Raw genomic sequence first — 17146 nt, 5'->3', positions numbered from 1 at the left:
TCCTGTTGACCATATGACTTTGCTTGAAATTACAGATACAAACAATGTGTTTATAAAATTACAATGCAAAAAATGAGAACTGTGTCAGTAATCTCTTTTTTTAATTTTTTGAATGTTTTTATTTATTTTTGAGAATGAGAGAGACAGAACGCAAGCAGAGGAGGGGCAGAGAGAGAGGGAGACACAGAATCCAAAGCAGGTTCCAGGTCTGAGCTGTCAGACCAGACCCCAAAGCAAGACTCGAACTCACAAACTGTGAGATCATGATCTGAGCCGAAATCAGAGGCTTAACCTACTGAGCCATCCAGGTGCCCCAAGTGATTTCTTCTTAAAGCTGGATGGTGCATTAGGAGGTCATCCAAGATATCCAGTGGTCTTCAGGCACAAATAACCTGTGATAACACTGAAGATTAATTGTAACAAACAATGACTTTACAGTGCTGGCTAAGAAGTCCAAGAAGTACACATAGACCCAAGAAAACATGTGTGTGTGTGTGTGTGTGTGTGTGTGTAATATTCTCCTCTAATTCAGAAAATAAGCAAAACTAAATTGGTAAGAAAAATGATAATTTATTGAAAAAGTTTCAGTTCTATCTAGATGATTCTTCTCATTACTTAATCGGCATGTGTCTCTCCCCTGGCATAGGAGGAACTTTGGGGTGCCTGGGTGGCTCAGTCAGTTAAGCATCTGATTCTTGGTTTCGGCTCAGGTGATGATCTCACAGTTCCTGGGTTTGAGCCCCACATCTAGCTCTGTACTGACTGTGTGGATCCTGCTTGGGATCCTCTCTCTGTCTCTCTCTTCTCTCTCTCTCTGCCCCTCCCATGCATGCACACACTCTCTCTCTCTCAAAATAAATAAGTAAACTTAAAAAAAAAGAAAGAAAGAAAACGGGAGGAGCTTTGTCTCCTGAGTCACGCACCTGTGCTCCACCTCCGCACAGAATGTTTCACCACACCAAGGGCTACTTCTCATTTTGCAGTCAGTCACCACCTCGACTTCTGGACTGTGATCTCTCAGAAATCTCCTGTGCCCATCACATTGGTCTCAGCAGAGAGGCAAACTTGAGTCACACTGTATCTACGTAGAGCTCAAGTTCACCATTATTCACCATTCCACTCCCCAAGGCTATAAAAGTAATAAAATCTCACAGAAGTTTTGGAGAAACAGAGAGACTTTAAAATACAGTAATACAGATGAGTTAAAGTTGAGAATTTGACATTTTTGTCTAGTCCTTTGTACATCCCTCAGCGAGGAATGTTTCACTGGTGATTTTCTCTGGAGGTATCAACTTTTTGTCAAGTTGACCAATCTCTTCCCTCACCCTCTTATTTCCCACGGTCTCTTTATTTACTCTCTGACCCCCCAAATTCATGGTCATTTATTATTAAAAGTAATTTAGCTATCATTTTCTTGCACAATCTCCTTAGAAGCCGTGCCCTTGGGGGACAAGGAGCTTTGCCTTTTCACTCCCTCCAAACAGTTATCCCAACTACCATCTAGTAACTTCCTACTCCAGGGGGACTTCAGTGTGGATAGGAACAATCCTTCACAGTTTAATGACTACCTCACACTTCAATAGCCTTCATCTCCAACCTATTTCAATAACCAGCTCTCCAGACCACAATTTGTCACCATCCCTCAATCCCTGACATTTTTAGTCTCCTATGATAATCATTAACCTGCATCACAATATGATTTGGAGGGCAGAATAGGTTTAAATTTTATTATATGTGAAAGCATTGAGACGGAGACATAGTGAGAACCACTGATTTTAGCAATGATCATTTCAAAAAGTTGTCAATGAGGAAAAGATTCCAACCAAGCAGCAGATCCCCTTGTTCTCTTTCTAAAACAATTATAGTATTATAATGAACACTTGATCTCTCAGCTTTTAAAAGACAAGTGCAACGATTGTAAGATTTTTATTTGTTTACTATGTGTCTCAGCCTTTTACATACTGGAAAAGAAGGGTTAACTCCTGTTTCTTTCATCTTTTCTCTAGAGTCAGGCATGCCTGAAGATGTGACCTTTAGTCTTGCAGCAGCAACTCAGGAATAGTTATAAATTACCCCTGTCAGATACAAGATAAATGAAAGGCCTGTGTACTGGACTAAGCACGAAACTCATTGTCAAGTTTGTTTAATGAGTGATTGGAAACTAATGAAATGGAGCTGCCCTGGAAAGTGGGGGTTAGTCACATAGACCTGAGGAGATTAGACTAAACAGTTATGTTCATATGGCTTGATATAAAAGCTGAAGGGACCTCAGCAACTTTCCTAAGCTGAAGTTGTTTGTATCCAGTCAACTTTGTTCCTCGTGACTACACACACCCAGTGTGCAGAATGATTGGGACATCCAAAGCTGTACTTAGGGATCATGAGACCACTGCTATGTTGTTGTTATTTGTGCCATGATGCTTGACCTGTAAACTTTCTTAAAGATAACCAACCTTAGCGCTTGATGAAGCCTACTGTGAATCCTGAGTTTGACTGTCCATCTGAAATTAAGACCACAATTTTTGGTAAAGCAAAGAGGATGTCACACATACATTATTTTATTTAATCCTCACAATACTCCAAAGAAGTTAGAAATATTCACCATTTCCATTTTGCAGATGAGAAAATACAGAGTTTGAGTGAAATGGGTCAGGGTCATATAGCTTACAATTGAAATGAACTATTTCTCATTTCTTACATATTTTCAAAACTGATTTCTCTCTAAGAAGCATATATTTTCAGCATCTTAGAAACAGAAAATATTTACTTAATATTTTTGTCAATAAATAGCTCCTTCTCTTAGCAGGAGCTCTGTGACTTAAAATTTGTTAGAATCACCTATATTATTTTTAAATAAAATTTAGTATCAATAATATTCTATTTTATGATTATTAAAGATTTTTGCCTACTTTTTTTCCTACGTCACATATATGTTATACCTGACATACAATTTGACATTCTGTATGCTTTTTTTTTTTTCACTTTTATTTTGGGGGAGACAAAATTTAACTTTTTTTGAGAAAGACAGAGAGTGTGTGTGCACGCGTGTGCACGTGCAAACCAGAGAGGGCAGAGAAGAAGGGAGACAAAGAGTCCCAAGCAGACTCTATGCCCAGTGTGAGCCCGTTGCCAGGGCTTCAGGACCTCAAGATTGTGACCTGAGCCAAAATCAAGAGTCAGACACGTAACCGACTGAGCCACACAGGCACCCCAAAAGTTACCTTTTGAGTGAGTTGTTGACATCCTTTCCCCCTTTCCTTGCCATCTAGAGTAAATTTGGTTTTATTTGCTCATCTCCCCTACTCCTCCCCCAACCTCTGTGACTCGTTTTATCCATTCCAGCTTTATTCCTGGGTTTTTCTGATGCAAAATTAATATAATGGGGAAAGAGAGAAATGAGATTTGAGAATCCAAGACAGGAGACTTTTATTGAGATTTTTTTCAAAGAGGAAGAAAAGGGAGGAAACTATGAGGCTTTTAGGAGGAAGGATATTTGGGAAGGCTGAGAGATTGGACCTGGGGAAGTGGGGAGAGATGGTGAGAACATAAACATGGAGAAAGAGGTTTTTTGAAGTTTTTTCTATGCATTATATTCTGTATTTCTATGTGTTTCTTAAGAGGCACCACAAAATATTTAAATTGCTTTAATTTTGGTTACTGGATTGTGTTTCTATCTTTGAAAGTGACCCTAGATACTGGAGCGTAAAGCAAAACAATTTATGTTTCAAATATTTTCTTAGTACAAATGCTGCAGTACAAATGTATCCATGTGTTTGATTGATTTCATTAGTACAATTAGGACAAATGCTGAAGTACAAATGTACCCATATTTTTTATTGATTTCGTTAAGGCTATTTCTAATTTCTCAGTATATACAAATGTTATTTATGGCTACTTTGGCATGTTAATCTTTGCCCTCGTTTTCAGTTATTATTTTCCTAGTAGAGTTACTGAGTCATTAGGTATGTACATTCATATTTAAGGCTTTGATCCATAAGGTAAAAATTTTTTATAGACTTTCTCTCTAGACTTTTTCTGTTTCCTGTTCCTATCATAGTAAATAGTAAGTAGTCCACAGTAAATAGTCCATAGTATGGGCTCAGTGATAGTTATTAGCAAGTGAGAACTCAACTCTTCCTCTCCTAATTGGGTGTTTCCCTTGAACTTTGGAAGGGTATCTCCAACTGCCTCATGGACATCTTCACCTGAATGTCCCCCTTATATTTCAAAATCAAAATTTCAATTTCTAAGTATTCATCCTGCATCCTTTACTGCATTTACCATTTGAGATGATGTCATACCATGTAAGATTTAGAAGCCTAGAAATCATCATCCACTATACACCCTTTCCCTCTCACTCATTTCTTATCAAATGCTAATCTGATTTTCCCCTAAATATTCTATGTCCACCCCTGTTTCTTCCTGTTTACTCTGGCCACAATGTTTCAGGTCCCCATCACTTTATACAAAGTCTTTCTACCTACAGCCTTGCCCCTACTTAGTACATCCTCGTTGTGGCCAAGGCTGAACATTCAGTGCTCCTTTTTAAAGTCCTTCAGTGTCTTCCCATCATCTTCAGTGGCACTCCCCAGTATGTGTGCAGAGAGTAGGTTACAGGACTTCCAGGGCTGCAGGAGGCATCACATGGTCATCTTTGGTTGTCAACCATCCTGACAATGTGAGCAAGTGTGGCAGTCATGTATTATCCTTTCTCTGTGGGCCGTGATGGGAAAACACCTGGACAACTCTAACAAGAGGATGACTTTTCATGATCACATTTAAAGCCTTTTCTTACATGGACCCCACCCATACCCCCTCATCTCACATCAATTCCCCACTGGTGCATTTTTCTGTTAATGGGTCCCAAATGCGCTGTGCCTTGGTGGCTTCTTGCTTTTTCTTACCCGTCACTCCCCTACTCTCCTCACTTCTTCCCTCATACCACTCTTTGCCATACTTTGAGAAGCAATAATCTTCCAACTCCTGTTTTGTTAAACTATGGATTAGCTATTCCTGGGGGGGACCCGGGAATAACTGAATCATAACATTTGGACTTGGAACCCATAAAAAATCCACCACTTAAATCACCCCCATGTGTTTATTTTACACATTGTATAAAACATTACCGTACACAAAACCTCACTGATTGATATAGTTTGCAAAACATGACTAATATGTGCCATAAAATAGCAAAATCAAATAGAGTTAAATAAAAACTTCATTAAAATATTTGCAAGAAAAAGAACAAGAAAGCTACTCTTCATTTAAAAAAATAAACAGCTATGTTGATGGTAGGGATTATAATTGACCCTAAGAATTAATGAGATATATCTTTGTGATAACCTGTACTGTAAGCAATTCCAATTTTAGAGTAAAAAATGATTACATTTTAGATTACCTATTAGAGTAAATAAAAATGCCTTAGAGACAATGAGAAAGAAGGAAATCATGCCATTTGCAGGAACATGGATGGAACTGGAAGGTATTATACTGAGTGAAATAAGTCAGTCAGAGAAGGACAGATATCATATGTTTTCACTCATATGTGGAACTTGAGAAATTTAACAGACCATGGGGAAGGGAAGGGGAAAAAATAGTTACAAACAGAGAGGGAGGGAAGCAAACCATAAGAGACTCTTAAATACAGAGAACAAACTGAGGGTGGATGGGGGGTGGGGGAGAGAGGAAAATGGGTGAAAGGCATTGATGGGTGTTGTATGCAAGCCAATTTGACAATAAGTTATACTTAAAAAAATGCCTTAGAGAAATGGGCCTGATAGCATACATGGTCAGTATGATATTTGGATTTTGTAAAGCCAGTTTATTCCTCAAGTTTATGGTTCCTTGAAATTCTATCATCATCTCACAACAAATTCCCTTTGAAGATATACAATATGTTGATATTTGAAATTATACTTGTAGCACATGCTCTGGTGATGAATGATGTGGAGAACAAAGGCAAAAGAAATGTAGAAAAAACATTACATTTCCTTTCAACTTACAGCCTATTGACAAGTCCTCGAGATAGGCAGGATGACCTTCCTTCAGGAACTCAACTTCCTCATTGTTAATATTTTGCTAAAGGCAAAAGACAACCTTAGCTTGACATTAGCTCGACCTCCAGGATCCTGTGAGTCTTCTTTAACATATAAAAATCCCTTTGGAAACTTCCTTTATCTCTGTCCCCCAAGATATATGTTAGCAATCATCCCCTAAACACATGGCCCTCTGATACACATCTGAAGGGTCTCATGACTAAAGTTTTATGAGACAGCAGAAAATGTCCCTTCAAGGTCCTGGAACCTTGCTTCCAAATTCCTTAGAGACTTGCACTATCCCTAACCCCCTCCCAACCTGAAAGTATGTAATCAATCGCTCCTCACAAACCCAGTGCAGCTCTTTCTGTCCATGGGTTCTGTCCCCATGCTTTAATAAAACCGCTTTTTTTGCATCAAAGACGTCTCAAGAATTCTTTCTTGACCATTCATTCCCAGACCCCAGCATTTTACATCAATGGATACACGATATATAATTTTTATTTAATACCTTTTTTAAAAAAATTTAATGTTTATTTATTTGAGAGAGAGAGAGAGAGACAGAGTGTCAGCAGGGGAGGGGCAGAGAGAGAGAGAGAGAGAGACAGAATCTGAAGCAAGCTCCAGGCTCTGGGCTGTCAGCACAGAGCCCGATGTGGGGCTTGAACCCATATTTGCATTAATGTTTTCCTTCACAAAGCTAAAAGTCTGGATGCAGAGCTCTCATGCTATATCTATATAAAGACTATGTAATTCTGGGGGGACCAAAATTTTTAAATTGCCCAATGTTGAAAAGGTCTCATGAATACTGGAATCAGTATTTCCAAATTCTGACTGTGTGATGTGGTATATTGAAAAGTACATTAAACAAACAAACAAACAAACAAACAAAATAGATGTTTGAGTGAGCTATTCAGTGAATGGCTTTACTTTTCCTCTCTAAGCCTTAGATTTCTATGCAAAATGGAATAATTGTCTTTTTTGCAAGCTTTTTTGCAAGTATTAAATGAGATAAACTGTGTAAACTACTCAGTGTAAGGCCTGACAAAGACCGGTAACTAAGTTTAGTTGTACCTGACATCCAAGGAAAGTAGGATTCATAGAATCCTGTGATTTAAAAATAAGTAAGATTCTTGAGATTTATTCGATCCAAACACAAGCAATAGGACAATAAATGGGTAGGACTTAATGGGTTCCTTCTGCTTTTGACACTGAGTCCCTCAATACGGACACATTTGCAACTCTTTTTTTTTTTTCTTCCAAGCCTAGAGAAACAGCAAGTTCATGCAAACTTGCCTTAGTTGGAGGGCTTAGTTCAACACCTCAAGTGGTCCCAGCAGCTAGTTAGCTGGCTCCTGCAGCTGAGCAGAAAATTAAATAGCGTATATATGCCCTGGTTTCAGTGCTCCATAGAGGGTTGCATAAAGGGAGCCAGAAGACAAAATAAATTAGATATAATGAGGCTAGTTAGGAGAAGAAAATTTCTACTTATTCCTACAATTATTTAGGTTAACAAACAGGGAAAATAATTCTTTAATTATTTTACAATTATCTTAGGAGAAAATGTAGAGATATAGTCCATAATGTAATAGGCAGATTGCAGCAGCTTCTCTTAAGGCTTTTCATCCATAAAGTATTAATTAAACATGAAGGCCCCTGCTGAGGTAGCCCAATGCCTTAGCAAGCCACCCTAAGCAAACCAAAACCTACATCTGTAACGCCTCAAAGTTAAGAAATCAAAACCTGGGTGTCTCAGTCGCTTAAGCACCGATTTCAGTTTAGGTCATGATCTCGCAGTTCATGAGTTCAAGCCCCACATCCTGCTCTCTGCTGTCAGCATGGAGCCTGCTTTGGATTCTCTGTCTCCCTCTTTCTCGGACTGTTCCACCATGTTCTCTCTCTCTCTTTCTCTCTCAAAAATAAATAAACCTTAAAAAAGAGAGAGAGAAATCAAAACCTGAGGACCACCAATCATAGTCAACTGGGTTTTCCCAAATAAAGGCAACAGCTTAAAGTATTAGCCAATCAAACAATTTCCTTACTTTGCTTCCACCTGCTGTCTATAAAAGTCTTTCCCCTAGCTCTTGTCAGGGAAATGCTCCTGTTTCCCATTTGGCACGGCCTGGTTCAAATGGATTTTCCTAAAATAAAATTTTTATTTTTCTCAGTTCTTCTTTTAACAACACTTCTTATAATAGTGTGTTTGTTGCAGTTTTTAGGCATTGATACCTAAATGTAAAGCCTTGCATTTTTATTTCTCTTCTCTTTTGCTACCCAACCTCTGGTAGAGATGTGTGATTTTGTGATATGCCTTCGTCCATAGTTTCCGGCACATAGCTCCTAAAACTCTTGTAATTTCCCAGGAGGCATCGGAGCATTGTTTTTACAATATTTGGGTTTTTGTCCTTGGTTCCTGAAATCGTTTCAAAGCAATAAAGTTGAAAGGAGTGGCTTGTTAAATCATAGTAAGCCCTCTAAACACACCAGTGGTTAAGTAGGTGATTTTTGGAAAACCCCTAGATAACCACAGGATGGGGGCTGGTTGCCTGGGGAACCAACTGTGAAATTAGGTGGTTGGAACTTTCAGCCCCATCACCTGATCCCTGGGGAAGGGAAAAGAACTGGAGGTTGATTTAATCAGCAATGGTCAATGATTTAATTGTCCTGACTATACAATGAAGCCTCAATAAAAAACCCTAACTGGAGGAGTTTGGAGAGCTTCCGGGTTACTAAACACGTGGAGGTTCCTGGAGAGGGCACAAAACCTCTGCATCCTCTTCCACCTTCCATGTTTTGCCCTAGGCCTCTCTTCCATCTGTGCCAGAGTTGTATCCTTGTAGAGTAAATCAGAATCTGGTAAGTAAACTGTTTTGTTTTTGGGTTTTTTTTCCTGAGTTCCGTAAGCCACTCTAGCAAATTACCAAACCTGAGAAAGTAGACGTGGGAACTTCTGATTCACAGCCAGTCTGTCAGAAGCACAAGTGACAACTGGACTTGCAATTGGTGTGTGAAGTGGGGGTGGTGGGGGTGGGTGGGCTTGGGAGACGGAGACCTTAACCTGTGCAGTTGGCACCGATCACAGGTACATAGTATCAGAATTGAACTGAATTATGGGACGCCCAGCTGGTATCCACAGAGAATTGGAGAATCACTTGGTGAGGGAAAACACACACAATTTGTGGACAGAAGGGTTGACGTATTGGGTGTGAGTAAAGTAGTGAGTACAGAGGGAAACAGCTTTTCCTTTCAAGGTTCTAGTGATAAATCAAGATGAAGACACATAGGAATTTATAACATACAAACTGGGTGTGCCATTCCCCAAATTTGAATTGAAATTAACATCAAACCATAATTTTATTAGGGCCAATTATTTCAGAGCAAGCTGGATTGTATTCCCTTTCAGAAAACATTTCTTTATATCACAAGACTAGTTTGACCTTTTGACCTAAATTTTCTGTCTCTACATCTGGAAAGAATGCCCAGATCAATGCTTAGACATCTGACAATATCTCAAAGTGTGATTATTCTCTTAGACCACAATGTGTACCTTTATACCTCTGTCCACTCCACTGTAGTATGGATATTCTTGGAGAATAAAGGTCTTTTCTATAGTCAATACCTAACTCATATTTAATTGCTTAAAAAAATATTTGTTGAAATGTTTGTCAATGTCATTTAAATCGTATGATTCATTATTCATTCACTTTAAATAACCATCCCCAATGGTTGTTTAAATAAAGTTGTTTAGAAATATCTTCCTGTAGCCACTGGGTGGCTCAGTTGGTTGAGTGCCTGACTCAGTTTCTGCTCCGTTCATGATTTCATGGTTTATGAGCTTGAACCCAGCATCAGGCTCTGCACTGACAGTGTGGAGCTTGCTTAGGATTCTCTCTCCTCTTTCTCTACCTCACCCCTACTCACATGCACATGCTCTCTCTCTTTCTCTCAAAATAAATTAATTAATTAAAAATATATGTATTAAAAAAAAGAAAAGAAATATCTTCCTGGAAGTTGGAAACAAGAGAAAAATGAAGTAGACTATATTATTTGTTTCAAATATTTTCTGCCATAATACATCCCTGGTTCAATGACATCAGGCTTAGCCACACAACCTGCTTTGGACAGTGAAATGTGAGCCAAAGTGACGTAAGCCACCTACAAGCTAAAGGTTTGAGAGACTTTACATGGTTCTACCATCGCTGTTTTCCCTCTGCCATGAAAACGCCACTTTCTGGAAAGGAATTTCCCCTTCCACTTGTGTGCCCAGATGAAAAAGACACATGAGGTTGCAATCAAACTGTACGGTGGAAACAAAATATAAATCTTTGTTGTTGTAAACCACAGAAATGTTGGGTCTCTTTGTTACTGTAGTGTAACCTAGCGAAAGCTAGCTCATAGGGGATGAGATTACTAAAAATACTCTTCTAAAACTCTAAGATTCAACCATTTAAAATAATCATGGAATCATCAAATGTAGATCTCAAAGAAAACTTGGTCATTATATAACCTACCCCCCCTCACTTTACAAATGAGCAATTAGAGACCTGTCGGCCTCAATGATGCATTCATGGACAGGCAACTGACTGTTGGACCAGGGCCTGAATCTGAATGTTCTGACCCTCCTTATTTAAAAATTGATGCTGACTGTAAATAATTACCCTTCAACTACATTTACGAGGAAGGATAACTAAAATTATAGAGATAGATGAAATCACAATGATTCGTTTACTGTGTGAAAAAGTTATTGCCGCTAACTCACAGTTGATTTTTCCAACAATGATACTTGATTTGCTAAGAACTATTTTCATTCTTTCTCCTTGTGCTCAACACTACAAATCTGAGGCCAGCTGACCAGGCCATTACTTGTTGAATAGACTTGGTCTCTGTGTGACGCAGACTGACCCGTACTGAGACTGAACCATAAACGCAACCTCATTAGCCGCCTGCTCTCACCAATTTGCCTAAAGTAGACTTATTTTAAAGGGTCACAGAATTTTGAATTCAGAGAAAAGAATTATTCAATAGGAATTATCAGGACAATTATGTAAAGTACCAAAAAGACTCCAGTGAGATTAACCTAGGTTACGTAGGAGCAATTCCTGCCTCTACAGAAATTAGTCACAAGAGTGGGCTAGCAGTTGAAACTGTAAACATGTTTAATTTGGAAAAGCTTTAAAGGTGAAATGGATACTTAGTTATCTAGGAATAATTAAAAAAAAAATAAAAAGCTTCTGACTTGTAACATCTGCCAAAATCCCTGTGATGCGATTACTTCCGCCATTACTCATTGCCGGCTAGAGTGGTTTAGTAGAGGACTTGCAAAATCCTAAACGTTTGTTTACCTTGTGGCTATTGTGAGCTAGGGTGAGTAATAGAACCTGAAAGACCTGAGTTTAAATCTTTGTTTATCACCTCATAACTGTGTTTTAAATATTTCACATAAGCTTTCTTGGCCTTCAGTGTCCTAACTGGCTTAATAATAACTTACTGTGAAGGGTCACTGTAAGAACAGACGCAGATAATAAACTGCTGACGCCTCTCCTGGTACTTTGCTCTATTTTGCTTAATCCACTCCAGCGGTGTTGAACACTTTGCAATAGCTCAGACACTATAAGCACATTCCTGCCTCAGGACCTTTGTACTTGGCTGTTTCTTTGCCAAAATATTATTCACCTACATATCCTTATGGCTTGCCTGCTCTCTGTCTCTCATCCTTTGCCTTTCTCCAAAGCACTTACTGCTAGCTCACAATGGCACATTGTGCTTGTTTATTTCGTCTCTCTTATTCCATTAAAATATAAACTTTACAATAGCATGGATTTTGGTCTCTTTGTTGACATCCTCAGAGCCTAAAACAGTATCAGCCATGTAGACTTAAAAATATTTGTTGAATAAATGAAGTCATTGGATAAAAAAAAAAAAAAACCTTTTAATATTTATTAATTATCCCATCTTGAGGCTAGGGACAAATAATCTTACCTTGATTTCCCTCTAGAACCAGTAAACTTGCTGTTGCACCCAGCCAAAACCATTCAGTTCTAGTCATGCCCATTCCTACCACAGTGTCCTTTCTCATTCTGTGCCCCTTTTATTGTTATCATTGGCTTGAATTTTCCATTTAATAGAGAACAAAGGAAAAGCTAGGGAGTATATGAAAACCTACCTAACACATTGCTGTAAAACTTTGGAGAAGTTGCTTCATTTTATTAAATTGGGAAAGAAATTCTAGAAGATTGATTTAAAAGCATTAACATTGTCAACAAATAGGATCTAGGGGCACCTGGGTGGCTCTGTCGGTTAAACGTCTGGCTCTTGGTTTCGGCTCAGGTAATGGTCTCACAGTTTTGTGGGTTTGAGCCTTGTGTCGGGCTCTGCACTGACAGTGTGAAGTCTATTTGGGATTCTCTCTCTCCCCCTCTCTCTCTCTGTCCCTCCCCCACTTGCACTGTCTGTGTCTCAAAATAAATAAACTTAAAAACAATAGGATCTAGAGCTAGATGACTGAGTTGCTTTCCTTCTCTAATTTCACTGTTATGCAAAAACATAAGAGGAAAATAAAGAAAGGCATGTTCATAAACACAACAAATAATGTGTGCAGAGTAAAGTAATGTATAACCAGTGTTTTAAACCAATAATGGTAATATTTTGGTGCCCCAAATAACAAATACAGTTTCTGAAAGAGAAGCAGGTTAAAGTAACAAACATTTATTTAGGTAAAAGAGCTAGGCTATTTGTCTCAAGAAAATATGGAAACACATTTATGCCCAATCCTAGTGCCACTCTCTATATTAGTCAGACTCTAACTTAATTTCATAGGGCAAATCCATGTAGGAGAAAATTTCTTTTTTTTTCTTTTTTTAAACTGTTTGTTTATGAGAGAGAGCGAGCGAGAGAGAGAGACAGAGTGCAAGCAGGGGAGGGGCAGAGAGAGACAGGGAGACACAGAATCTGAAGCAGGCTCCAGGCTTTGAGCCATCAGCACAGAGCCTGACGCGGGGATTGAAATCGCGAACTGTGAGATCATGACCTGAGCCGGTCAGAGGCTTAACTGACTGAGCCACCCAGGTGCCCCCTGTGGGAGAAAATTTCTGAGCACTCAATTTAAACCAAAAAGTTGACCATGTAGAAGGTGGGGATACTGTCAAGAAAGATGAAAAAAAGAGCAAAATATGACCATACTGTATTGACCACTTGCCATGTTTTAAAAATCCTTTTATAACTCAATTCACATATATGAAGTTACTTTCACCCAATAAAAGTGGAATTAATCAAGCAAGTTCATCATATATCAGAGTTTTACTCATAGTAGATACTATGGGATGAATTGTGTCTCCTGAGAAGGTATGTTGAAGCCCTAACTCCTAGGACCTGTAGTTGTGACTTTATTTGTAAATAAGGTCTTTGTAGATATAATCAAGGTAATGTTATTAGGATGGGTCCTGATCCAATATGACTGATGCCATTATAAGAAGAATAAAAGAGATACATATAGACAAAGGGAGAACAGCAAGTACTTAGAGATTGGAGTGATCAGCTGTAAAACCAAGGGATGCCAAGGACTAAAGACCACCACCAGATGCTAGGAAGAGGCAAGGAAGGATTTTACACAAGAGCCTGGGAGGAAGCATGGCCCTGCTGACACCTTGATTTCAGACTTCTGGCCTCCAAAACCATGAGAAAATACATTTCTGTTGGTTAAGCCACCAGGGTTATGGTACTTTGCTACAGCTGCCCAAGGAAATGAATACCCTAGCCCAAAACTGGAAGAACCCAAGATAACTTTCACTAGGTGGCTGAATAAACAAACTGGTACATCTATACAATGATAAAAAAAAAAAAAAAAGAAATTAGTCGAGTCACAAAAAGACATGCAGGGCCTTAACTGAATATTGCAACTTGAAAGAAGCTAGTCTGATTTTATGATTCCAGTTATATGACATCCTGTAAAAGACAAAACTACAGACAATAAAATAATCAGTAGTTGCCTGGGGGTTGGGGCAGGAAGGAAGGGTCAAAAAAAGTAAAGCACGGGGAGTTTCAGAGTAGTAAAACTATTCATATAACACTGTAATGAATTGTCAAAACCTACAGAACTTAAGAGCACAATGGGAGAACCTTACTGCATGCAAATTTTAGAAATCATTTGGAAGGTCAGGGGATTCCAGGAAGGAATGTAGAGTGTGACACAACAATCTAGCTATACTACAAATGTATGAAACAATCACACAGAAGGAGGTGAGGGAAAGGGCGCTGACGTAAGTAGCATTGGAAACAAGTAGAGTGTTAAGATTAAAGACAAAAGGAAATGTACATAAGTACTGTGCTCAAATTGATAGTTATTTCTACAGGATTGTGGGCTAAGAATCTGATGCTGCCATATACTTTATATACTTCTTAAACTGTATTTCCTGAATTTAAATAAGTAAATGGATGGCAGATGGTAGAAACCAAATTTCTCACTGTTAGAGTGGGAATTTACAGATAAGCAAGGTGAGGAAGCTAGAATAATCCATGTGATAATAAAGTTAGCGGCATTAGTATTAACTCATATCTAACTTATGTACCAATGTACATAAAAGTATATTTATAAATAAATTGTATATAAATATATATGCAAATGTGTATATATGTGTATACATCTGTACACATGTGTTAATATATACACAGTTACTTCTATGCTCTGTCAGCTAAGGTGGTCTAAACAAATGATACCCCAGTGACAACAAGCATACCTTACATTTAGGTCTTGGTTTGTATTGTCATTCTCTAGTACAAAGGAACCAGGGCCTGTTGGAATAAGGGCTTAGGCTAGGGCTGCCACAGGAAATATATAAGATAAGTCTGAAACATCCTGTAAAGCCAGAAAAGTAAGGTAGTTTTCAAAAAGCATATCGACAGAGGTTAAGTTAAAAGAGGACAGGAACCGACGGAAAGAACTCTGAGTGGACAAAGCTGGGACATTTCAATAACAAAGTAGTATCAGATTATAGCCCAGAATATGTAGTTAATAAGCATGGGTCCATGCTGATATCAATAAATCTTTGAGGGGCACCTGGGTGGCTCAGTCAGTTGAGTGTCCGACTTTTGGTTTCAGCTCAGGTCGTGATCTCACGGTTTGTGAGTTCAAGTCCCGTGTTGGAATTCACACTGGTGGTGGCATAGAACCTGCTTGGGATTCTCTCTCTCTCCTTCTTTCTCTGCCTATCCCCTGCTCTCTCTCTCAAAATAAATAAATTTAAAAATAAATATTTGAATAAATGTTTGGATAAATAAATGGAGAAAAAGAATCATATCTCCCACGCAAAGGAATCCCAAATAATTTATGTAGATATTCTGCCCTCCAGGATGGGGAGCAGAATTCCCCACTCATTAGGTGTGGGCTCTGCATAGTGATGTCCTTCCTAAGAGTACGGACAAATACCACATCCCAGGTGATGAAGGTCAATATCAACAGTCAGAAATCATGTTGATTGTACATATCCTTGATATGATGTAATGAGAATGATGCTTTAACTCTGTGGTCTTCCTCTCAATGACCAATAATTCCAGTCTTACCATGAGAAAAACACCAAGTAAATTCCAATACTGGAGGATCCTATAAAATACCTAATGCCTTAAGAATTGTCAAGGTCATCAGAAATAAGTAAGGCCCAAGGAACTGCCGCTGCCTGGAGGAACCTAAGGATACAGGACAACTAGATGAGACTAGTATTTTGGATGGGATACCAGAATAAAAACAAAAGATATCAGATAAAATCTAAGGAAATCTGAATCAACCATGGACTTTAGTTAATAATATGAATACTGGTTTATCAATTGCTGCAAATCAACCATACAGAGATAAGAAGTTAAGGAGAGTTTGGGAAACTAGGTGTGGGATACAGGGGACCCCTCTGTATCATCCCTTCAATATTTCTGTGAACTTAAAATTATCCTAAAATAATAGAATCAAAAAAATAATAAAGTCTATTATAAAAAAGTTAAACAACGTAGGAATTTTAAAAACCAGGCAAAAGTGTCACAAAAACGGAAGCTATTCAACTCTTATAGCAAATGTTATAAAAATTCCATCATTAACTTATTTATTTAATGACTATTCCATGAGTGACTACCCTGAGTTAACTCAGTTGCCTCCCACTGATTTAGGATATATAGTTTGTAAAACACCCATGATTCCTAGAGTCATGTATTATAATCTCATAACTAAAAAAGAAATAAATCAACACAAAAATGAGAATTCCAAACTTTGATACCATACAAGACAAATACAAACTTCAATGTAAGTACAGATCACAAAGCTTAAGCGAGTATGAGCAAAGATGGTGTGAATGGGGAAGAGTTACACTCTTAATTTCATTTTCTAAAAGGAGAAAACTGGGCTTCTTGGATTTCCTATAAATTAGCAGTGAAATTTAAAGGAGACCTAAGAACTGGGGCACCCGGGTGGCTCAGTCGGTTGGGTGCCGACTTCAGCTCAGGTCATGATCTCCCGGTTCCTGAGCCCATGAATTCGAGCCCCGGATCGGGCTCTGTGCTGACAGCTCAGGGCCTGGAGCCTGCTTCAAGTTCTGTGTCTCCCTCTCCCTCTGCACCTCCCCCACTCACACTCTGTCTCTCTCTCTCTCTCAAAAATAAATACACATTTTAAAAAAATAAAGGAGGACTAAGAACTGATTTTTCTTGTCCACTTGAATTTCAAAATATGATATTGTAATACCATTAATAATTTTTGAAAATCACAAAAATGAAAAAAGAATGCAATTCTCCCCAAAAATATGATTCCCCTAGAAGCTAAAATTAATTCTGCTGTATTATTTAGGGAACAGTGAGTAATCTTCACGAAGTATTGACTATTTTATTATAAGCTGACAAGATAATAAGTTTATGAAGAAGAAGATATATCTTTTTCTCTAATAATTATGTAGGCAATTTATAACATGTTGTTGCAAAGCTGTTAACTAGCACAGTGAATACCAAACTTTTAAATGTCTCTACACATGCAGAATTTAAAGAAGAGTAGGCAATTACTCCCTAATGAATAATACCAACCTCTGACCTCAAGTATTTCATGATAATGACATTAAGATTGGATAAATCAGACCATATCTTTA

The 17146-nt window shown here is 38.3% G+C and overlaps 1 protein-coding gene across 1 annotated transcript in view; it reads right to left on the bottom strand.

The window, feature by feature from the left end:
* Nucleotides 1-17146, bottom strand: part of CRB1 (crumbs cell polarity complex component 1) — a 206303-nt gene that overhangs the window by 185861 nt on the left and 3296 nt on the right. The gene's annotated exons all lie outside the window — the stretch shown is intronic.

Source organism: Panthera uncia, chromosome F1 (genome assembly GCF_023721935.1).
Source record: "Panthera uncia isolate 11264 chromosome F1, Puncia_PCG_1.0, whole genome shotgun sequence".
Taxonomy (NCBI): domain Eukaryota; kingdom Metazoa; phylum Chordata; class Mammalia; order Carnivora; family Felidae; genus Panthera; species Panthera uncia.
The sequence above is the reverse complement of the archived record's forward strand: the minus strand, read 5'-3'. Positions and strand labels throughout refer to the sequence as shown.